General features: G+C 38.4%; 1 protein-coding gene across 18 annotated transcripts in view; it reads right to left on the bottom strand.

Annotated features, from left to right (window-relative positions):
• LOC129644008 (uncharacterized) overlaps positions 1-25810 on the bottom strand; it is a 416390-nt gene that overhangs the window by 159871 nt on the left and 230709 nt on the right. For 4 of the 18 annotated variants that reach the window (XR_008710664.1, XR_008710673.1, XR_008710678.1 and 1 more), the window contains one exon: positions 14563-16192. The exons of 13 other annotated variants lie outside the window; for them this stretch is intronic. The gene's annotated coding sequence lies outside the window, so the exon portion shown is untranslated. Of the gene's footprint in view, positions 1-14562; positions 16193-25810 lie in introns of those variants that run through there. One more of the 18 variants, XR_008710656.1, reaches the window with a different exon arrangement.

Below are 25810 nucleotides of genomic sequence, written 5' to 3'. Positions count from 1 at the left end.
GTAAGATGGTAGGTGTTGCAGGAGGGCATCAGAGGGCAGACACACTGAAACCATACTCACAGAAAACTAGTCAATCTAGTCACACTAGGACCACAGCCTTGTCTAACTCAATGAAACTAAGCCATGCCCATGGGACAACCCAAGATAGGTGGGTCATGGTGGAAAGATCTGACAGAATGTGGTCCACTGGAGAAGGGAATGGCAAACCACTTCAGTATTCTTGCCTTAGGAACCCCATGAACAGTATGAAAAGGCAAAATGATAGGATACTAAAAGAGAAACTCCCCAGGTCAGTAGGTGCCCAATATGCTACTGGAGATCAGTGGAGAATTAACTCCAGAAAGAATGAAGGGATGGAGCCAAAGCAAAAAGAATACCCAGCTGTGGATGTGACTGGTGATAGAAGCAAGGTCCAATGCTGTAAAGAGCAATATTGCATAGGAACCTGGAATGTCATGTCCATGAATCAAGGCAAATTGGAAGTGGTCAAACAAAAGATGGCAAGAGTGAATGTCAACATTCTAGGAATCAGCGAACTGAAATGGACTAGAATGGGTGAATTTAACTCAGATGACCATTATATCTACTACTGCGGGCAGGAATCCTTCAGAAGAAATGGAATGGCCATCATGGTCAACAAGAGTCCGAAATGCAGTACTTGGATGCAATCTCAAAAATAACAGAATGATCTCTGTTCATTTCCAAGGCAAACCATTCAATATCACAGTACTCCAAGTCTATGCCCCAACCAGTAATGCTGAAGAAGCTGAAGTTGAATGGTTCTTTGAAGACCTACAAGACCTTTTAGAACTAACACCCAAAAAAGATGTCGTTTTCATTATAGGGGACTGGAATGCAAAAGTAGGAAGTCAAGAAATACCTGAAGTAACAGGCAAATTTGGCCTTGGAGTACGGAATGAAGCAGGGCAAAGACTAATAGAGTTTTGCCAAGAAAATGCACTGGTCATAACAAACACCCTCTTCCAACAACACAAGAGAAGACTCTACACATGGACATCACCAGATGGTCAACACCGAAATCAGACTGATTATATTCTTTGCAGCCAAAGATGGAGAAGCTCTATACAGTCAGCAAAAACAAGACCAGGAGCTGACTGTGGCTCAGACCATGAACTCTTTATTGCCAAATTCAGACTTAAATTGAAGAAAGTAGGGAAAACTACTAGACCATTTAGGCATGACCTATACCTGTGGCGGATTCGTTTTGATGTTTGGCAAAACTAATACAGTGTTTCAGGTTTAAAAATAGAATAAAATTAAATTAAAAAAAAAATAAATCAAATCCCTTATGATTATACAGTGGAAGTGAGAAATAGATTTAAGGGCCTAGATCTGATAGATAGAGTGCCTGATGAACTATGGAATGAGGTTCGTGACATTGTACAGGAGACAGGGAACAAGACCATTCCCATGGAAAAGAAATGCAAAAATGCAAAATAGCTGTCTGGGGAGGCCTTACAAATAGCTGTGAAAAGAAGAGAAGCAAAAAGCAAAGGAGAAAAGGAAAGATATAAACATCTGAATGCAGAGTTCCAAAGAATAGCAAGGAGAGATAAGAAAGCCTTCCTCATCAATCAATGCAAAGAAATAGAGGAAAACAACAGAATGGGAAAGACTAGGGATCTCTTCAAGAAAATCAGAGACACCAAAGGAACATTTCATGCAAAGATGGGCTCGATAAAGGACAGAAATGGTATGGACCTAACAGAAGCAGAAGATATTAAGAAGAGATGGCAAGAATACACAGAAGAACTGTACAAAAAAGATCTTCACAACCCAGATAATCACAATGGTATGATCACTGACCTAAAGCCAGACATCCTGGAACGTGAAGTCAAGTGGGCCTTAGAAAGCATCACTATGAACAAAGCTAGTGGAGGTGATGGAATTCCAGTTGAGCTATTCCAAATCCTGAAAAATGATGCTGTGAAAGTGCTGCACTCAATATGCCAACAAATTTGGAAAACTCAGCAGTGGCCACAGGACTGGAAAAGGTCAGTTTTCACTCTAATCCCAAAGAAAGGCAATGCCAAAGAATGCTCAAACTACCGCACAATTGCACTCATCTCACACGCTACTAAAGTAATGCTTAAAATTCTCCAAGCCAGGCTTCAGCAACACGTGAACCGTGAACTTCCTGATGTTCAAGCTGGTTTTAGAAAAGGCAGAGGAACCAGAGATCAAATTGCCAACATCCGCTGGATCATGGAAAAAGCAAGAGAGCTCCAGAAAAACATTTATTTCTGCTTTATTGACTATGCCAAAGCCTTTGACTGTGTGGATCCCAATCAACTGTGGAAAATTCTGAAAGAGATGGGAATACCAGACCACCTGATCTGCCTCTTGAGAAATCTGTATGCAGGTCAGGAAGCAACAGTTAGAACTGGACATGGAACAACAGACTGGTTCCAAATAGGAAAAGGAGTTCGTCAAGGCTGTATATTGTCACCCTGTTTATTTAACTTATATGCAGAGTACGTCATGAGAAACGCTGGACTGGAAGAAACACAAGCTGGAATCAAGATTGCTGGGAGAAATCTCAATAACCTCAGATATGCAGATGACACCACCCTTATGGCAGAAAGTGAAGAGGAACTAAAAAGCCTCTTGATGAAAGTGAAAGAGGAGAGTGAAAAAGTTGGCTTAAAGCTCAACATTCAGAAAACGAAGATCATGGCATCTGGTCCCATCACTTCATGGGAAATAGATGGGGAAACAGTGGAAACAGTGTCAGACTTTATTTTTGGGGGCTCCAAAATCACTGCAGATGGTGACTGCAGCCATGAAATTAAAAGACGCTTACCCCTTGGAAGGAAAGTTATGACCAACCTAGATAGCATATTCAAAAGCAGAGACATTACTTTGCCAACAAAGGTTCATCTAGTCAAGGCTATGGTTTTTCCTGTGGTCATGTATGGATGTGAGAGTTGGATTGTGAAGAAGGGTGAGTGCTGAAGATTTGATGCTTTTGAATTGTGGTGTTGGAGAAGACTCTTGAGAGTCCCTTGGACTGCAAGGAGGTCCAACCAGTCCGTTCTAAAGGAGATCAGCCCTGGGATTTCTTTGGAAGGAATGATGCTAAAGCTGAAACTCCAGTACTTTGGCCACCTCATGCGAAGAGTTGACTCACTGGAAAAGACTCTGATGCTGGGAGGGATTGGGGGCAAAAGGAGAAGGGGATGACAGAGGATGAGATGGCTGGATGGCATCACTGACTCGATGGACGTGAGTCTGAGTGAGCTCCGGGAGTTGGTGATGGACAGGGAGGCCTTGCGTGCTGCGATTCATGGGGTTGCAAAGAGTTGGACATGACTGAGAGACTGATCTGATCTGATGTGACACAGTGAAGTGAGTGAAGTCGCTCAGTCGTATTCACCTCTTTTTGACCCCGTGGACTGTAGCTTACCAGGCTCCTCCGTCTATGGGATTCCCCAGGCAAGAATACTGGAGTGGGTTGCCATTTCCTTCTCCAGGGGATCTTCCCATCCCAGGGATTGAACCCAGGTCTCCTGCATTGCAGGCAGATGCTTTAACCTCCGAGCCACCAGGGAAGCCCCAGATACACAGTACTACATATAAAATAGATGAACAGCAAGGACCTACTGTACAGGACAGGGAACTACAGTCAATAACTTATAATAACCTATAATAGAAAAGAATCTGAAAAATGTATATATGCGTTTAACTGAATCACTTTTCTACATGCCTGAAACTAATACAACATGGTAGATTAATTATATCTCAATTAAAAAATAAAGCAAAATTGCTTAAGATTTCAATTGAAAAAAATGATAGATAATTAATACAAAGTAAAAGTCCCTAAATTGTGTCTGACTCTTTGCAACCCCATGGACTGTCAGTCCTTGGAATTCTCCAGGCCAGAATACTAAAGTGGGTAGCCTTTCCCTTTTTCAGGGGATCTTCCCAATCCAGGGATCGAACCCAGGTTTCCCACATTGCAGGCAGATTCTTTACCACTTGAGCCACCAGGGAAGCCCAATTTGACACAAACAAATCACAAAATGCTTCTATTCCTTTAAAATAAAGCAGAAGGGTTCTTTATATTTGCCATGTGACTTGGAATTTGTCACACACACACAAAATTCCAAGTCACATGGCAAATATAAAGAAACCTCTGTCTTTATTTTAAAGGAAAAGAAGCATTCATTAAAGACTATTCAGAAGAAATGAAGAATAAGGCCAACAGGATATGAAATTCTCAAAAAACAGAACAATGGGAAAATACATTTGATTTTTCCAGAATGTTCTCTTTTTATATTCACTGCCAAATAACAACCTTGATTATTTTTCAGAAGTCAAGTACCTGTTAAGTATTATAAATGTACTGTAACATTTACTTTTCATGTTGTGTGCAAATACTTTGTAATCCTCATCTCTTAAAATCCTGCAAAGTGCATGCCCACACAGGTCTTCTACAGTATTTTAAACATACATCTGAATTTGTCAGCTGGATGTGCTGTAACTCTGACTGCCATGTTCATCTGATGACACAAGCAGGATTTGGATCAGCCACCCAATTTAGATTTTGAAATTTATATGATCTCTGCTCTGATTAGAACCTCAAACATCAGTGTTTTATTACTCAAAGGATTTTCAGTAGTAACTATCAAAATATTTGAGTTTATAGACATACTACCAGTATACACATTCTCTTTTGCCATTAAATATAGTAATATTGCAAAGTATACTGCTTCAAGTCAGCTTGATCTTTATGTGTTAGGTTCATGTTTTTCATCTCTTGATTCAATTACTTAGATATAGCCTTAAGGAAGCAGATGGTAAGTGGGTGAGTAAAGACCTGAATTGCGATTTCTTAATTATTTAGCTACCTAAGCCCCATAGATTAGTTGGTAAAGTGGCCTTTCCCCAGCCAAGAGACAATATATCTGAATTTTTCCAAAGGTGCTGATACTAATGATTATCTTCACTCTACAACTGTATTTAAACAGAGTACATATTTCAGGAATAATTATTAGGGTTTTTTGATAAATAAGGTTTTTTGGAAATAAGACATTATGTTTCCACCATAGAAAAATTTGAGAGTGCAGGGAAAGTCAGATATGATTACATTCAATGATGTGATCTTGGAATAAAACTTAACACTTAAGTCGATCATATTCCCAGATGACTCGAGTTACCTGTTTATACCATCAATGTAGGGTAAATGAATTTATACAAGTGAAGCTGAATTAAGGAAACAGAAAAATGTCATAAGATTCTTGCTTTGACAGTGATAAAATTAGATCATATGAAATTGCTAAATTTGACTCTTTTGATTTTCAAAATGCAAATTTCATGTTTTTCAACCCTGAATTAATAGCTAATATCCATTTAGCACAAAGGATTTTATATGTATTCAATCACTTACTTAATCTTCATAGCCATTCAGTGTGGTAGGTATAATACCTACCATAATATTTTACAGAAGACAAAAAAAAAATAAATCCAGAGGGGTTTAGGAATATCCTTTTAGTCACACATACAGTATTTCTTAGAGCTGAATTTAGAACCCAGGTGCTATAACTCTGATACCAAAGCTCTGAATCCCTGAGCTACACTTACTTTGTATTTAGTCCATAAAATATAAATTAATTAAATTCACTTTAATTCAGAGTTGGAACTCTGAATTACAAAATACTCTAAATGTCTACCCATTGGACAAAATGTGTAGCTGAATTGCAGATTGATACATTACTTCCTCCTAGACAGATCCACCTGGATACCGTGCAGACTTCTATTCAATACCATTAAAAGAAACCTTATCATCTTCCCTCACTCTTCCCAGTGGCTCATGCCAAAATCCTGGGTATTGTCTTAGATTCTTTCTCCATTTCTAGTTAAAGCATTTACCATGTTTAGTCATTGCTATCGCCTGTTTTGTTTTCACGCCTACCAGCTTCCCTCCACCACGTCTATAAAAGTCCCTCATCTGGACAAGTATTATTGATTCATATTGTCCCACTTTTGCCAATGATTCATCTCCCTTAAGTTCATCAGTTATAGGATGGATTTTTGAACATTCACATCTTAGGTTATTTCTCCCTCCTTTTCTGCTGGAGCACACTTACATGAAACATGTATCATGCTGTTTTACAACTTTTCATTGATTTTTCCCTGTCCTTACTAGTTTCAAGGTCACAAGCATTAGCTCATATCTTGTAGTTACATTAATATTCCATAACGCCATGTTATACAAGTGTGAAATTTAATAATAGTCCTTTATTGTAATTGAGATGTTTACCAACTACATACATTTTTTTTAACCTCAGCATCTTAGATTATTTCCTTATTCATTACTTTAAAACTAGTCTAGGTCATTTGCAGGCACAGCATGTGAAATAAACCACAGAGTACCAAAAAGCCTTGCTATTGGCCCAAGGCTTTGTCCTCTGGTTTGGAAAGTCAGCCCTCTGTGATTTATAACTCTTAATTTATATCTAAGTTACTATGCGGCTGCTAAGTCACTTCAGTCGTGTCCGACTCTTAGCGACCCCATAGACTGCAGCCCACCAGGCTCCTCCGTCCATGGGATTTTCCAGGCAAGACTACTAGAGTGGGATGCCATTGCCTTCTCCAAAGTTACTATAAACTTATTTTAAAGACAACTGACATAACATCTTTATATCAGTTCCAGTTCTTGTGAACTATTTTAAAGGGTTAAAGAAACTTTTACTTCTTCAGTGGATAGGTTCAATAAAGTGAAATCAAATTCTTCACAATATCACACACACACATACATATATGATGTCATCAACATACCGAGCATCTTGCTCATGTTCAGATACATATATTTGCAATTGTATTTGCCATCAACCTGCTCCTGCTGCTGCTGCTAAGTCGCTTCAGTCATGTCTGACTCTGTGTGACCCCGTAGATGGCAGCCTACCAGGCTCCTCTGTCCTTGGGATTCTCCAGGCAAGAACGCTGGAGTGAGTTGCCATTTCCTTCTCCAATGCATGAAAGTGAAAAGTGAAAGTGAAGTCACTCAGTCGTGTCTGACTCTTCGTGACCCCATGAACTGCAGCCCACCAGGCTCCTCCATCAATGGGAGTTTCCAGGCAAGAGTACTGGAGTGGCGTGCCATTGCCTTCTCCATACAACCTGCTCCTGGCTTGGTATAAATAACACATTTGATTATGTGTGCCAATATATTGTGATCCATTGTGTAAAACCTACATTTTAGTTTAATGTGATTTAAATTTTTTCAGTGTGTTGATTTGTAACATTACCTATAGTAGAAAAAGGGCTCTCTACTTTTCCTTCAACTGTAAATCTATCTCTGAAACCTCAGGTCCCCAGGGTGTTGAGAATCTTGAAGTCCCTTTGGTTAACTCATTAAAATTTGAGGGTATGGGACCTTGAGGGAGGCTGGTGTTGGTGGGAAGGGATTAATGAGAGAGGAAACTTATCTGATTTTCTGGGAACATGTACAAAACCAGAGTTTTTACCCATGGGTAGCCCAATTCTACTAGACAAGGAACACAAAATGACTCTTCTTCCTCCATAATAATTTAGAACTGGTACATATTTAGAAATGTACACATTTGCATCCTCTTTGCCCTCAATGGTTGTGAATATCATATATGTGCTACTTTTGACCATATGAGAAAGCATTCAGTTATTCTTCCCATCATCCTGGTTTGTACAAGCTGCCTTTGGTTGGTTGAACTTAAGGGAATCCTGCAAGGCTTGCCCTTGCCGTGGCATACACTTGGGAGATGAGATCAAGGGCCAATCCATGCAAGGCTTCTATCATCTCCCAGTCCTTCAGTCTGCCCAAAGACAGAGGACAAAGGAAAGTATGCTTGCTGACCAACAGCTAACTCCCATGTTTTTTCTCTGACTATCTTCCCTACCCTTCATGTAGCAAACAGTATTTAGCCTCAGGAACATTAAGGGGCTTCCCAGGTGGTGCTAGAGGTAAAGAATCTGTATGCAGTGCAGGAAACTTAAGAGATGAATTCTATCCCTGGGTTGGGAAGGTCACTTGAAGGAAGGCATGGCTACCCACTCTAGTACTCTTGCCTGGAGAATCCCATGGACAGAGGAGGCTTGCAGGCTACAGTCCATAGGGCTGCAAAGAGTTGGGCACAACTGAAGTGACTCAGCACACACAGGGACATTCAAACAGGGCTGGACTGATCATATCTCCTTCTAGACTATTTTGCCTCAAGCTTGGTCCTTGGCTTTTTAGTTTTGAAGGTCAAAAATTTGCCTCACCAGCTACTTCTGCTATGTCATTCCTTCCCAAAGGAGAGCAAGTACCAGTTATTCTTACTTCTTATTACTGCTTGAAAAAGGAAAGCTATAGAAGTATAGGGAAAAAAATAGGAGTTACTATACCAAAATATTTTTGCACTATATACGTTCCATTTTTAAAATTTGTTTTAATTTTAACCTTATTTAATCATTACTGAGGGAAAACTCAGTTATATTCATTAAGGTTAATATTTTTAATAATGGTAAAACATTGAAAGGATAAATTTTAAAACATTTGGCATCTTCCAGTTCTACTGTAGGAATCACACTGAACTTTGAATCAGTTCAGTTCAGTTCAGTTGCTCAGTCATGTCTGACTCTTTGCGACCCCGAGAACTGCAGCACACCAGGCCTCCCTGTCCATCACCAACTCCCGGAGTCCACCCAAACCCATGTCCATTGAGTCATTGATGCCATCCAACCATCTAATCCTCTGTCATCCCCTTTTCCTCCTGCCCTCAATCTTTCCCAACATCAGGGTCTTTTAAAATGAGTCAATTCTTCGCATCAGGTGGCCAAAGTATTGGAGTTTCAGTTTTGACATCAGTCCTTCCAATGAATACCCAGGACTGAGCTCCTTGCAGTCCAAGGGACTCTCAAGAGTCTTCTCTAACACCACAGTTCAAAAGCATCAATTCTTCAGTGCTCAGCTTTCTTTATAGTCCAACTCTCACATCCATACATGACCACTGGAAAAATCATAGCCTTGACTAGACGGACCTTTGTTGACAAAGTAATGTCTCTGCTTTTTAATATGCTGTCTAGGTTGGTTGTAACTTTTCTTCCAAGGAGTAAGCGTCTTTTAATTTCATGGCTGCAATCACTGTCTGCAGGCATTTTGGAGCAACCAAAAATAAAGTCAGCCACTGTTTCCCTATCTATTTGCCATGAAGTGATGGGACCAGATGCCATGATCCTAGTCTTCTGAATGTTGAGTTTTAAGCCAACTTTTTCACTCTCCTCTTTCACTTTTATCAAGAGGCTCTTTAGTTCTTCTGTACTTTCTGCCATAAGGGTGGTGTCATCTGCGTATCTGAGATTATTGATATTTCTCCCAGCAATCTTGATTCCAGCTTGTACTTCCTCCAGCCCAGTGTTTCTCATGATGTACTCTGCATATAAATTAAATAAGCAGGGTGACAATATACAGCCTTGACGTACTCCTTTTCCTATTTGGAACCAGTCTGTTGTTCCATGTCCAGTTCTAACTGTTGCTTCCTGACCTGCATACAGGTTTTTGAAGAGGCAGGTCAGGTGGTCTGGTATTCCCATCTCTTTCAGAATTTTCCACATTTTATTGTACTTTGAATAACCTTCCTACACGTGGTCCAGTCTTTCTAAAAAATATTTTTGTCTAATAATCACTTATAATTATAATACCAACAAATCAGTCTATATAGTTGCCTAAATTTATATATGTTTTAATTACATTTTCTTACTCATTTGCTCCAATACATTAAATCTAGTTCCATCATTAGTTTTGAAATGTGTGACTTTTAAATTAATGAGAACTTTAATTTACTATGCTGTAAAATAAAATATAAAATGAAGAGAAGCCAAAAATATTTATGTTTTCATGGTTCATTAAGTTTATTTTCATGTTTTAGGTTTTCTCAAAACATACATCCTCAAAGTTTAAGAAGTTCAAATAGGAAAAAAAGAAAAAAAACTGAGCAAAATGTCTTAGAAGTGCTAAATCATTTCTTCCATCAGCTATCCAAGACACTTAGTGTAGTTTTACTCGTCATTTTTAGCCATGATTATTGAAAAACTAATTATTTGTAAATGCTGATTATAATACTTCCTTCAGAGGATTGTTATGAGGATTAATTGAGATAGAATAGAGTCTAACACATGATAAATTCTTTAATGCATAGTAAATACGGTTCTGGTAGCACCCTTGGAGGAAACCATCAGAAAAAGACAGAACTATCCCTGAGACTATATAGAAAGAGAGACCTTCTACACTTGGAGGCTTACTGGAGACAAGTACTATGTGTATGGCTTTAATGGGAAGGGAGAGGTAGTATGGGGTCCCCTGGTGACTCAGGCGGTAAAGAATCTGCCTGCGATGTGAAAGACTTGGGTTTGATCCTTGGGTCAGGAAGATCCTCTGGAGAAGGAAACTGGCTACCCTCTCCTGTATTCTTGCCTGGAGCATCCCATGGACAGGGGAGCCTGGCGGGCTACAGTCCATGGGATGGCAAAGAGTCAGACATGACTGAAGCATGCACATCCACACAAGAGGTAGTACAGGGTGCTGAGAATCTAACAGGATGAAGAAGTGCACAGTATGCAGAAGTCCTTTGGCTGATGCAGAGCAGCCCAGGCATGCAAAGCATGGGTAACCTCCAAAACGTAGAGATGCAGATGTAAGAGAAGTCACCTCAGGGAAAAAAAAAAAAAAAAAAAACAACAAAGGATAAAGAGAAAGTAAACCTAGAGAAAATTTCAGGAAGGGCAGCAAAGCCCTAAATAATAAAAGTCAGATACTGATTGAAAGTTTCTAGCTGAGTGCTTCCTCCTGCAAAACCGGAAATAGATCAAGAGCAGCCACCCAAACATTGTCAAGGGCACACTGAACTGCTAGAATTCACTTAGACTTAGTTGTCAAAATTAAATTAGATATATCACTTTCTTTTAAATGCATATTGCATATTATATAATTATAATACATGGTTATTCTTAAGCATGCATTTATTTTTCTAATTCAACTTTGAGTTAAAAATCCTAAGAATTTGTTATAGTTTTGCAAACCATCTGACAAAGTAGGAGATAAATATATCAGATGAGGTTAATCTCACTTTTGAACCAATTCAGAATAAAATTTGAGAGGGAGGGATGTTCAGAAATGAAATCATGAGTAGCAATGGTAGTGACATAAATATTTTGAAATTTTTATATTAATATATGAATGTTTTTATATTTTAAAAATTATCTGAGAACCATTTACCTTCATCATGACTATGTTAAATATTACAAGTCATTTAGTAAATGATGAAATGTAATAAGTTATTACGTTATTATTTGGGGGTCATTAGTTAATGCATTTAACATCATAGCCATTTTGGAGGCAAACAGTAGGGAACTTCATAAACTAAGGTCCTTGAACTCTATTTCTATGAAGCATGTGGAGAATGATAAATTGAAGACCATCCCACCCACACACAGTGATGTATCACCTTCTCATTTTCTGCCTCCCTGTTTTCACAAGTCTTCCACCTCATTTTCTCTTCATGCTGTGATTCTCTTATTTTTCCCTGATATAATCACTGTATATTTATTCCTTTTCTTCCTAAAAGCGAACACTAAAGAGAAAAAAATGGCAAATGTAATAGGAAAACTTAATCTGCTTTAACTATATCCTTAAAATTTAAAGGAAGAGCTTAATATTCAGCTTAAACTATTCACTTTGTTTAATTTTTGTTTTCTTTTTAGCATTCTTTATACATGTAACTGTGGAGAAGGCAATGGCACCCCACTCCAGTACTCTTGCCTGGAAAATCCCATGGATGGAGGAGCCTGGTGGGCTTCAGTCCATGGGGTCGCTAAGAGTCGGACAGGACTGAGCAACTTCACTTTCACTTTTCACTTTCCTGCATTGGAGAAGGAAATGGCAACCCACTCCAGTGTTCTTGCCTGGAGAATCCCAGGGAAGGTAGAGCCTGGTGGGCTGCCGTCTATGGGGTCACACAGAGTCAGACACAACTGAAGCGACTTAGCAGCAGCAGCAGCACCATACATGTAACTGAAGCTCCAACACTTTGGCCACCTGATGTGAAGAACTGACTCATTGGAAAAGACCCAGATGCTGGGAAAGATTGAAGGCAGGAGAAGGGGACGACAGAGGATGGGATGGTTGGATGGCATCACTGACTCAATGGACATGAGTTTGAGCAAGCTCCAGGAGTTGGTGATGGACAGGGAAGCCTGGTGTGCTGCAGTCCATGGGGTCACAAAGAGTCGGGCACAACTTAGTGACCTAATTGAACTGACACACATAACTGATTTTTTGTGGTTTATTTAAAAAAATTTTTAATATCTTGCTTTTTAGCAGGATGACCCTTGTGACAAAGTAGAATCTACCTTGCTTTTTTTATACCCCTGGCACCCACCACAGTGCCTCCATATGGTAGGCATGGACAACACGTGTGGACAGAAAAATTTCTTAGATATGAATTAATCACTCATTCATCCATTCAACTTCAGAATGAAAGACACTGGTCGAGAGGGAGACTCTGCTATGCACAAATTCTTACCCTTATGGATCTTACACTCTAGAAGGGGATATAGACAAGGAACTATTAAAGAGATAATTATAAGATATAATTTAAGGTACTGATGAGTGCTATAAATAAAAAATGGATAAAAATAATAATAGGGGGTGATGGGGCAGGGGCCTATTTTAGACAGAGATGGTGTATGAAAACAAATGACAGGAAGATCAGAATGCAGAAGTCAAAAGAAAGCATCTCATGGAAGGCCTTAGAAGTCTTGATGAGGACTTTATTTTGAGTTTAATGAGAAGCTATTAGAGGGTCATAGAGAAATAATATAATGTGATTTACATTTTAAAAGAAGCACTTTGACTGTTATATATTAGAGTAAGATGGGTATGAAGGAGCATGTTCAAGGCTTTGCCACAGTATGAAGGAAGAGACAAGAAGTAGTGAGATTTGAGCTCTGTTAAGTAGAGATGATAGTATTTCAAGATTTGGATGCCAGATGATCAGTTTAGTACTGAAGTTTTAAAACTCTTAATACAAACTTTGTAAAATGGAGGTCATAGCTCTTATTCTCACACATTAAGGCCCAGTTTGTTCCACTTCTTGCGTGTATCACGTTCAAAGAAACAAAACATTCTAAAAAATGCATTATAAGAAATTCTAACTTCTATTGAATTGTCTTGGAAAGTACTATGGCGGACCATTCATCTCATACAACGGACTCTCTTAAAATCCCCTTTCATCACCTTCTTTTCCTCTGATTCTTATGTGGCCCAATATATCCCTGCCCCCCTCCCCCATTCTCTAGTCCCTCTCTCAATTCCCCCTCAACCATCTCAATCAATACCAGCCCATCTTCCTCTCTTCCTGTCCCCTTGTCAGTTTATATCTATCTCAAGATACTCCTGACCTCTGGAGGTGGATGAAAGCTCTGCTCTGGGAATCTTTCATTTTTCCTCCCTGTGCATTACCCACTCAGCGAAGCAGCAACCAGGCTGTGCCGCTGTCACAATAGCAAAGCCAACTTCCTTAGCCTTAAGCTCAGAGCATCAGCGTGTTAGGTAGTTAGAATAGGAAAAGGGAGTCCAGAATGGCTCTGGCTAAAAGACAAGGAAGGGAAAAGCCCGTGAAAAGAGAACAAAGGAAGGTCCGAGGACCAGGGTGAGAACCGGAGGTGAAGCAAACAGCCCTCTCTTTGAGCTCTCTCTCTCTTTTCCCGTCTTCTGAATCAGCCTGCCCTCACACCTCACGATGTATTTTCCTTTGCTTGCCAAATAAAACTGAGCTGTCCATCGGTTGCTTCAAATTTTTGCTGTGGTGAGACAGAACCGAGGAAATTACAAAGTCCCCCGACATATATGGTGCCGAGCAAGCTCAATTTCGGCTCCTCTTTTTATATGTTTCTCTCCTCCCCCTGAGCCTGCCCTATGTAAATTGGGCTAGCCAGGAGGGCTGTTTGCTTCACCTCAGGTTCTCACTCCAGTCCTCAGACCTTCCTTTCTTCTGTTTTCATGGGCTTTTCCCTTCTTTGTCTTTTAGCCACTGTCATTCTGGACTCCTTTTTCCTATTCTAACTACCTAACAAGTGGAAGGTATTGAGACTCATACATGTGTTGCCCCTCTGGCATTTATTATATGGACTATGAGCCAGAAAACAGAGGTCTAAAAGATCTAAAATTCAGCTTAACTAAAATTTAAACTAGAAATATCTAGTCATTCTGAGGATCAGTATAGAAAAGTGGTCAAAATCTTTTGCTGTTTCCAAAACTGAAATACATACTTACTTGTATCCCTGAATAACTGTCTTGAAAATCAAAGGAACGATTTTCTGACATATACTATATCATGCATTAATTAGGTATGAGAATGCAAATTTTCAACTGAATGGGAATCACTAGCTTGAAAATGTTTATTTTGGCTGGGCTTGACTCAACCTAACCTTGATGAACCTATTTATAAATGTTTTATTAACTTTTTAACTTGTAAAATAGGTTTTTCTATTCTTAATTTATTTTTTATTCATCCAACTATTATAAATGATAACAGTTGATTAGTATTCTAAAGTACAACTATACTTCTTTGATTATGAATTATAGGCAGCTGCTCTTCTGTGAGACATGTTTAATAACAGAGAGTAAATTAATTGGTAGGTAAAGTATATCTTTTTAAATGTTTTAATGATTCATGTAATTATAAATTCCAAAAATATATTCAAAATTGCTTATGGAATATTAAATATGGTACTATAATTGTGCCTTTCATCAACCTCTTATTTTGAAAAGAGTTATCAAAATCAGGTCTTTGTTTCTCATATTTTCATTTTTTTTCTAACTAATGATGTAACCTCTTATTATGGGCTTGCTAAATAGTATTCTATATAAATACACGTATAAGAAAGATCATTTTAGAGACACAAAGCATGAACATCTTTTTAAACTTAAACTATTATTAACAGAAAAAAAATGTTACTATAATATAAATGGAAAATACAGAAGAACATAATAAAAACAAAAGTTTCCCAGAATACCACCATAAAGATAAAACACTCATTTTGAAATATTTTCAGTCTTTTTTCTATGCTTCTGTGAGTACATAAAATGGTTACTATTAATTGAAATAATTATGCATATTTTGCATCTTGGTTTTAATACTTAGCATTGTGTTATTAGCATTTCCTACATCAATAAAATTTATTTTAAAACAAAGTAACTTCAGATAATGGCAAGAACTCTAAAGAATACAAAGCAGAATAATGATTTTCTGAGCAACTAAGGAAGGAAGATGGACTGTATTTGACTAGAGAGCCTGGAAGGGCTTCTCTGAGAAAGTATTTGAACTGAGGAGTTTTGATGGTTAAATGTATGTGTCAGTTTGACCAGACCATCAGGTGCCCAGACATTTGGTTAAACATCATTCTGGGTGTATCTGTATCGGTGTTTCTAAATGAGATTAATATATGAGTTAGTTTATTATAACTTCCAGTTATAAGATAAATAAGTTCTGGGAATGTAATGTACAATATAATGACTAAACAAAGTTGCTAAGAGTAGATTTTAAAAGTTCTCATTACAAGAAAAAAATTGTAACTATATGTGGTGATGAATTAAGCTTATTGTGGAAATAATTTTAGTTACATATAGCTATCAAATCATTAAAATATATAAATACATAAAAATATATAAAACAAATACAATGCTATATGTCAATTATATCTCAATTTTTAAAGAAACTGGATACGAATGGTACTAAAAAAAATCAAAACCAACAACATTTGATGTGGTAGGCTGAGTAAGGCAGGTTGTCCTTCTTTATGTGGGCAGATCTCATCCAGTCAGATGAAGTCCTGTAAGCCTAAGTAAAAGGGAACACCTTCTGCCTGTTTCAGCTGGAACTTCAGTCTTTCCCTGCCTTTGAGCTTGAACTGAACATTGGCTCTTTTTTGAGCCTGCTGCTTTTTGGACTGGAACTTACACCACTGGCTTTCCCAATTCTCAGGCACTTAGACCAGAACTACATCATCAATTCTCCTGAGTTTCCAGCTTGCCAACTGCATTCTTGGGACATCTCATAGGACTTCTCATCCTCCATAATTGTGTGAGCCAGTTCTTTGATTTTTTTTCTTTGCTTTTTTTTGGAGCCAGTTCCTTTTAATAAACACACATATTCTGTAAAATATATATCTTGTATAAGTAAATATATATGTGTATATAGTCTGTTTCACTGGAAATCATGACTAATACAGAATATACCTAAACATTAAAAAAAAATTTCCAAAATAAGCTGAAGAACTGAATAGATGTTTTTCCAAAAAGGAAATGCAGATGGCCAACAGGCACATAAAAAGATGCTCTACATCACTAACCCTCAGGGAAATACACATCAAAACCACAATGAGATATCACCTCACCTGTCACAGTGACTGTCATCTGCTGCTAAGTCACTTCAGTTGTTTCCGACTCTGTGTGACCCCAGAGACGGCAGCCCACCAGGCTCCCTCATCCCTGGGATTTTTCAGGCAAGAACACTGGAGTGGGTTGCCATTTAATTGCAATTCTCCAATGCATGAAAGAGAAAAGTAAAAGTGAAGTCGCTCAGTCGTGTCCGACTCTTAGCGACCCCAGGGACTGCAGCCTACAAGGCTCCTCCGTCCATGGGATTTTCCAGGCAAGAGTACTGGAGTGGGGTGCCATTGCCTTCTCCAAGAACACACATAACAAATGTCAGCAAGAAATGGAGAAAAGGAAACCCATGTACACTGTTGGTAGGAATGTAAATTGGTCCAACTGTTACAGAGAATAGTATGGAGACTGAGATGGTTGGATGGCATCATCAACTCAATGGACATGAGTTTGAGCAAACTCTGCGAGATAGTGAAGGATAAGAAATCATGGTGCAGTTCATGGGGTCACAAAGATTCGGACACAACCTAGCAGCTGAACAACAATGGAAGTTTCTTAAAAACTAAAAGCAGAACTACCATAAGCAGCTCAATGTTCATAGCAGCATGGTTTATAATCACAAATATATGGAAGCAACCTAAGTGTCCATCAACAGATGAATGCATAAAGAAGTTGTGGTGTGTATATATTACATATACATATAAAATATATATATATTCTATAGAGAATAAATATTTGACACTTGTTTTCAGGGTTTTTTTAGGTATTATAAACAAACTGCTACTATTGCCACATAAATATCTGTATACTTGTTTAAAAGTTCTCTTTTGGAATATTTGTTACTTATTTAACTTACATGCAGGTTTAGAATATAAAGTTTTGCTTTCAGGAAAACAGGCACAAAGTGATACAAATGCTTTGGAACATGAGTAAGTCTATGACATTAAGAAATAGTTCAGCTATTTAATATTTAATAAAGTAATTGGGCTTCCCAAGTGGCACTAGTAGTTAAGAATCTTCCTGCCAATGCAAGAGACGTGGGTTCGATCTCTGGGTTGGGAAGATACCCTGCAGTAGGAAATGGCACCCCGCTCCAATATTCTTGCCTGGAAAATTCCATGGGCAGAGGGGCCTGGTGAGCTATAGTCCATGAAGCTGCAAAGAGTTTGACATGACTGAGCACATCCACAATAAAATAATAATTTTTTTTTTTTTTTTTTTTATTTTTTTTTTTAATTTTATTTTATTTTTAAACTTTACATAACTGTATTAGATTTGCCAAATATCAAAATGAATCCGCCACAGGTTTACATGTGTTCCCCATCCTGAACCCTCCTCCCTCCTCCCTCCCCATTCCATCCCTCTGGGTCGTCCCAGTGCACCAGCCCCAAGCATCCAGTATCGTGCATCGAACCTGGACTGGCAACTCATTTCATACATGATATTTTACATGTTTCAATGCCATTCTCCCAAATCTTCCCACCCTCTCCCTCTCCCACAGAGTCCATAAGACTGTTCTATACATCAGTGTCTCTTTTGCTGTCTCGTACACAGGGTTATTGTTACCATCTTTCTAAATTCCATATATATGCGTTAGTATACTGTATTGGTGTTTTTCTTTCTGGCTTACTTCACTCTGTATAATAGGCTCCAGTTTCATCCACCTCATTAGAACTGATTCAAATGTATTCTTTTTAATGGCTGAATAATACTCCATTGTGTATATGTACCACAGCTTTCTTATCCATTCATCTGCTGATGGACATCTAGGTTGCTTCCATGTCCTGGCTATTATAAACAGTGCTGCGATGAACATTGGGGTACTCGTGTCTCTTTCCCTTCTGGTTTTCTCAGTGTGTATGCCCAGCAGTGGGATTGCTGGATCATAAGGCATGTCTATTTCCAGTTTTTTAAGGAATCTCCACACTGTTCTCCATAGTGGCTGTACTAGTTTGCATTCCCACCAACAGTGTAAGAGGGTTCCCTTTTCTCCACACCCTCTCCAGCATTTATTACTTGTAGACTTTTGGATCGCAGCCATTCTGACTGGTGTGAAATGGTACCTCATAGTGGTTTTGATTTGCATTTCTCTGATAATGAGTGATGTTGAGCATCTTTTCATGTGTTTGTTAGCCATCTGTATGTCTTCTTTGGAGAAATGTCTATTTAGTTCTTTGGCCCATTTTTTGATTGGGTCATTTATTTTTCTGGAGTTGAGCTGTAGGAGTTGCTTGTATATTCTGGAGATTAGTTGTTTGTCAGTTGCTTCATTTGCTATTATCTTCTCCCATTCTGAAGGCTGTCTTTTCACCTTGCTAATAGTTTCCTTTGATGTGCAGAAGCTTTTAAGGTTAATTAGGTCCCATTTGTTTATTTTTGCTTTTATTTCCAATATTCTGGGAGGTGGGTCATAGAGGATCCTGCTGTGATGTATGTCAGAGAGTGTTTTGCCTATGTTCTCCTCTAGGAGTTTTATAGTTTCTGGTCTTACGTTTAGATCTTTAATCCATTTTGAGTTTATTTTTGTGTATGGTGTTAGAAAGTGTTCTAGTTTCATTCTTTTACAAGTGGTTGACCAGAGTTCCCAGCACCACTTGTTAAAGAGATTGTCTTTAATCCATTGTATATTCTTGCCTCCTTTGTCGAAGATAAGGTGTCCATATGTGTGTGGATTTATCTCTGGGCTTTCTATTTTGTTCCATTGATCTATATTTCTGTCTTTGTGCCAGTACCATACTGTCTTGATAACTGTGGCTTTGTAGTAGAGCCTGAAGTCAGGTAGGTTGATTCCTCCCGTTCCATTCTTCTTTCTCAAGATCGCTTTGGCTATTCGAGGTTTTTTGTTTTTCCATACAAATTGTGAAATTATTTGTTCTAGCTCTGTGAAGAATGCTGTTGGTAGCTTGATAGGGATTGCATTAAATCTATAGATTGCTTTGGGTAGTATACTCATTTTCACTACATTGATTCTTCCAATCCATGAACATGGTATATTTCTCCATCTGTTAGTGTCCTCTTTGATTTCTTTCACCAGTGTTTTATAGTTTTCTATATATAGGTCTTTAGTTTCTTTAGGTAGATATATTCCTAAGTATTTTATTCTTTCCGTTGCAATGGTGAATGGAATTGTTTCCTTAATTTCTCTTTCTGTTTTCTCATTATTAGTGTATAGGAATGCAAGGGATTTCTGTGTGTTGATTTTATATCCTGCAACTTATAAAATAATAATTTTAATGGCTGGTTAATACCCTTTTAAATGGATGTGTCATTCCCTGAGTTGAGTGAGTGAAGTTACTCAGTTGTGTCCGACTCTTTGCAACCCTATGGACTGTAGCCCACCAGGCTCCTCCATCCATGGAATTTTCTAGGCAAGAATACTAGAGTGGGTTGCCATTTCATTCCCTAGTGTTGAGTATTTAGGAGGATTTAAATTTTCACCATCACAGATAATCCCCAAGTGTATGTCTTTATATCTCTCACTTTTTCCTTTTTTTTTCTTCCTCCTAAAATCCCCAGAGGGTCAGAAGGCCTTTGCATGGTTCTTGATATCTATGGGGAAATCACTTCACAAAATGCTTTTACAAATTTATTTTGCCTCCAATAATGAATGACTGTCATAATTTCATACCACTCCCTTGCCTCAACTAAGGGAAATCTACTAATGAATGACAGATAATGTGATAAGGAGCATGGTTTGATAAACCTGTAAAAAAAAAAAAAAAAAGAAATAGTACAGCTCTACTTTATCCTTGTGAAAAATTTTCCATAATAGGAAGGTTCTTAGAAACTTGAATACAATGAATATAATCTTATTTTATAGTATAAGTGTCTATTATAAACACTTATAGTATACCCTCCTAGCAAACCATCCTAATTAGGGAATCCTTACATGCATATCAATATTTCTTGGAAGAAAGAATTCTTTATAAATAATACAGGTTGAGTTTATAAGCTATATTTGCTATACTAAAAGTACTTAGAAAAAATTGCTATTTTCTTTTCCAATGACAGTAGTCTCCCCACCCCTACCCTTCCCTTAATTTATGAAGGCAGTGTCACCATAATACCCGAGCCATGTATGTTTGGCATTTTTTTTAGATCCTGGGCTCTCTAACTGCTGTGTGGATGCATGCATCTTGACAAGCTTTAACAAGGGCGCACCTGCACAGACTCAGCCTCCTGAGCCTGCCTTTACTCAGGTTCAGCAGGTCAGGAGCACCCATGGCCTCATGTAACATGAACAAGGATCCAGTGTCACTGACCATTATTCAGGCATTTTCAACTGGCTCCTTCTTCACCAATCACATTTTTCCATTAGTGTATTTCGTATCTGAAATGTGTTCTGTACAGCAAGCAAACAGGTTACAATTAACTTCTCTTTTATTTTTGTGTTTGTTTATATAAGGCACACTGATCAAACATATAGCTTCAAGCTAATTTTCACTGAAAGCAATGATTTAACATGTAATTTTTTAGAATTGTGGATAAAATTTTTTTAAAGAGCTTTCAATTGTCTACGCACCATTTAAAACCAAGTAATTACTTTTCCCAACATATCCTGCACAGGTGCTGACTGATCCGTAGGATTGTTTAAGTGTGGTGGATAGGCATTTACTCTGGTAAATGCTTAGGAATTCTTTTGTATACTATGTTTCATAAGAAATAAATAACTTGAAAGCACTGAGCACTTGATAATTGACACATTCAATAAAATGTATACACAGTAGGAATCTGACATAATAAACTTGCTATGTATCTTTTTAAAATTTTATTTATTTATTTTAATTGAAGGACAATCACTTCACAACACTGTGGTTACCCCTGCCACATATTGACACGGATCAGCCATGGGCACACTTGTGCAGCCCCCATCCTGAACCCCACCTCCCACCCCACTCCATCCCTCTGGGTATTCCAGTGCACTGGCTTTGAGTGTCCAGCTTCATGCATCAAACTTGCACTGGTCATCTATTTTACATATGGTAATATACATGTTTCAATCCTATTCTCTCATAACTTTCCAACCTTGCCTTCTCCCACATAGTTCAATAGTCTGTTCTTTACATTTGTGTCTCTTGCTGCTTTGCATACAGGATCGTTGTTATCATCTTTCTAAATTCCATATATAAGCATTAATATACTGTATTAGTGTTTCTCTTTCTGACATATTTCACTCTGTATAATAGGCTCCAGTTTCATCCACTGCATTAGAACGGACTCAAATGGATTATTTTTTATAGCTGAGTAATATTCCATTGTGTATATGTACCACAACTTCCTTATCCATTTATCTGCTGATGGACATCTAGGATGCTTCCATATCCTTGCTATCATAAACAGTGCTGCAATGAACATTGGGGTACATGTGTCTCTTTCAAATCTAGTTTTCTTGGTGTGCATGCCCAGCGGTAGGATTGTTGGATATCTTTATTATAATTCATCTACTGAAAAAAAAATTAAACATTAGCTACATGCCAACTTCTGTTCTCCATTATAGAAACACAGAGGAGAACAAAATAGCCAAAGAGCCTGCTTTTGAGAAATGGATACTCTTAATATAGGGCAATAACTGACAAGTGGTGGTGGTTTAGTCACTAAGTTGTGTCTGACTCTTGTGACCCATGGACTATAGCCCACCAGGCTCCTCTGTCCATGGGATTTTTCCAGCCAAGAGTATTGGAATGGGTTGCCATTTCCTTTTCCAAAGTAAAAAATAAACAAAGCAAAAAATAAATAATCTGCTATAAATGTGTGGGTATCCATGCACGTAACATACATGTGTATATAATAAGGATTAGACATTATGATTATCGTCTGGAATGAAACAGAGTGTTGATACAAAGAACAAGGGAAAGAAATTGCTTTAGGAACTAGGCTAGAAAAGACCTGAGGAAGCAATGTTTATAATCATGGTGTTTTTTTCTAACAGCACAATGTACAGAATTTTCACCTTTCCCCTGTGTTGATATTTCATAAGTCTATAGCTGATCTGGGGAGTAACAACAGTAACACTTTTCATTACATTTGATTCAAGTATGCCTATTTAAATTTTTAAGTTTTAAGTTACAGATAGATTTTTAAGTTACAGATAAATTTCATAATTCAGAGTCTTTTCATTCAGAATACATATAATACAAATTTCAGAACATAAGTTACCAGTGAAGCCAATAACAGTGAAACCTGTAAATCAATGTGATTTATTTTCATTTAAATCAATTATTGGTATAACTTTGTGCTTTCCTTTGTCTCCTCAAGTAGATTATCAGCTCCATGAGGCATAGAGTGAATTTAGTGCCTAGCACATTCACATATGGTAAAAAGGCAATATTTTTTTTAAAAGAATTATCCAAATCTGCTGGATCATGGAAAAAGCAAGAGAGTTCCAGAAAAACATCTATTTCTGCTTTATTGACTATGCCAAAGCCTTTGACTGTGTGGATCCCAATCAACTGTGGAAAATTCTTAAAAAGATGGGAATACCAGACCACCTTACCTGCCTCCTGAGAAATCTGCATACAGGTCAGGAAGCAACACTCAGAACTGGACATGGAACAACAGACTGGTTCCAAATAGGAAAAGGAGTATGTCAAGGCTGTATATTGTCACCCTGCTTATTTAATTTATATTCAGAGTACATCATGAGAAACACTGGGCTGGAAGAAGCAAAAGCTGGAATCAAGATTGCTGGGAGAAATATCAATAATCTCAGATATGCAGATGACACCACCCTTATGGCAGAAAGCGAAGAGGAACTAAAGAGCTTCTTGATGAAAGGGAAAGAGGAGAGTGAAAAAGTTGGCTTAAAGCTCAACATTCAGAAAACGAAGATCACGGCATCCAGTGCCATCACTTCATGACAAATAGATGGGGAAACAGTGGCTGACTTTATTTTTGAGGGCTCCAAAATGACTGCAGATGGTGATTGCAGCCATGAAATTAAAAGACGCTTACTTCTTGGAAGAAAAGTTATGACCAACCTAGACAGCATATTCAAAAGCAGAGACATTACTTTGACAACAAAGGTCCATCTAGTCAAGGCTATGGTTTTTCCTGTGGTCATGTGTGGATGTGAGAGTTGGACTGTGAAGAAGGCTGAGTGCCGAAGAATTGATGCTTTTGAACTGTGGTGTTGGAGAAGACTCTTGACAGTCTCTTGGACTGCAAGGAGATCCAACCAGTCCATCCTAAAGGAGATCAGTCCTGGGTGTTCATTGGTAGGACTGATGTTGAAGCTGAAACTCCAATACTTTGGCCACGTGATACGAAGAGCTGACTCATTTGAAAAGACCCTGATGCTGGAAAAGATGGAGGGCAGGAGGAGAAGGGGATGACAGAGGATGAGATGGTTGGATGGCATCACCGACTCAATGGACATGGGTTTGGGTGGACTCTGGGAGTTGGTGATGGACAGGGAGGCCTGGCGTGCTGCAGTACATGGGGTTGCAAAGAGTCGGACACAACTGAGAGACTGAACTAAACTGATAATTTTATTCTCATTGCTTTTTCCATAGGGCCTAATTTTGCAGGTATTACATTTTTTCTTTCTTGTTTTAATAAACTTCACTCCCTCTTCACAACTGTGTAGGTTGATTACTTTAAATAGAATACAAGAAAAACTGACCTTCAGTCAGTTCAGTTTAGTTCAGTCATTCAGTGGTATCTGACATTTTGCGACCCCATGGATGACAGCATGCCAGGCCTCCCTGCCATCACCAATTCCCAGGGTTTACTCAGACTCATGTCCATTGAGTCAGTGATGACATCCAACCATATCATCCTTTGTCCATCTCATCTCCTTTTCCTCCTCCCTTCAATCTTTCCCAGCATCAGAGTCTTTTCAAAAGAGTCAGTTCTTCGCATCAGGTGGCCAAATTATTGGAGTTTCCACTTCAACATCAGTCCTACCAATGAATATTCAGGACTGATCTCCTTTAGAATGGACTGGTTGGATCTCCTTGAAGTCCAAGGGACTCTCAAGAGTCTTCTCCAACACCACAGTTCAAAAGCAACAATTCTTTGGTGCTCAGCTTTCTTTATAGTCCAACTCTCACATGCATACATGACCACTGGAAAAACCATAGCTTTGACTAGATGGACTTTTGTTGGCAAAGTAACATCTCTGCTTTTTAATATGCTACAAGGTTAGTCATAGCTTTTCTTCCAAGGAGTAAGCATCTTTTAATTTCATGGCTGCAGTCACCATATGCAGTGATTTTTGGAGCCCCCCAAAATAAAGTCTGTCACTGTTTACACTGTTTCCCCATCTATTTGCCATGAAATGATGGGACCAGATGCCATGATCTTTGTTTTCTGAATGTTGAGTTTTAAGCCAGCTTCTTCACTCTCCTCTTTCACTTTCATCAAGAGACTCTTAACTTCTTCACTTTCTGCCATAAGGGTGGTGTCATCTTCATATCTGAGGTTATTGATATTTCTCCCAGCAATCTTGATTCCAGCTTTTGCTTCATCCAGCCCAGCATTTCGCATGATGTACTCTGCATAGAAGTTAAATAAGCAGGGTGACAATATGCAGCCTTGACTTACTCCTTTCCTGATTTGGAACCAGTCTGTTGTTCCATGCCCAATTCTCAATGTTGCTTCCTGAGCTGCATACAGATTTCTCAAGAGACAGGTCAGGTGGTCTGACATTGCCATCTCTTGAAGAATTTTCCAGTTTGTTGTATTCCATATAGTCAAAGGTTTTGGTATAGTCAAAAAGGCAGAAGTAGGTGTTTCTCTGGAACTCTCTCTTGCTTTTTCAATGATCCAGTGGATGTTGGCAATTTGATCTGTGGTTCCTCTGTCTTTTCTAAATCAGCTTGAATATCTAGAAGTTCAAGGTTCATGTAATGTTGAAGCCAGGCTTGGAGAATTTTGAGCATTACTCTACTAGTGTGCGAGATGAGTGCAATTGTGTGGTAATGTGAACATTTTTTGGCATTGTCTTTCTTTGGGACTGGAATGAAAACGAAACTTTTCCAGTGCTGTGCCACTGCTGAGTTTTCCTGCTTTTCTAGCATATTGAGTGCAGCACTTTTACAGCATTCTCTTTTAGGATTTGCAATAGCTCTACTGGAATTCCAACACCTCCACTAGCTTTGCTGGTAATGATGCTTCCTAAGGCCCACTTGACTTCACATTCCAGGATGTCTGGCTCTAGGTGAGTGATCACAATATTGTGGTTATCTGGGTCATGAAGATCTTTTTTGTATAGTTCTTCTGTGTATTCTTGCCACCTCTTCTTAATATCTTCTGCTTCTGTTATGTCCATGCCATTTCTGTCCTTTATTTTCCCATCTTTGCATGAAATGTTCCCTTGGTATCTCTAATTTTCTTGAAGAGATCTCTAGTCTTTCCTATTCTATTGTTTTACCTCTATTTCTT

Source organism: Bubalus kerabau, chromosome 2 (assembly GCF_029407905.1).
Source record: "Bubalus kerabau isolate K-KA32 ecotype Philippines breed swamp buffalo chromosome 2, PCC_UOA_SB_1v2, whole genome shotgun sequence".
Classification (NCBI taxonomy): domain Eukaryota; kingdom Metazoa; phylum Chordata; class Mammalia; order Artiodactyla; family Bovidae; genus Bubalus; species Bubalus kerabau.
The sequence above is the reverse complement of the archived record's forward strand: the minus strand, read 5'-3'. Positions and strand labels throughout refer to the sequence as shown.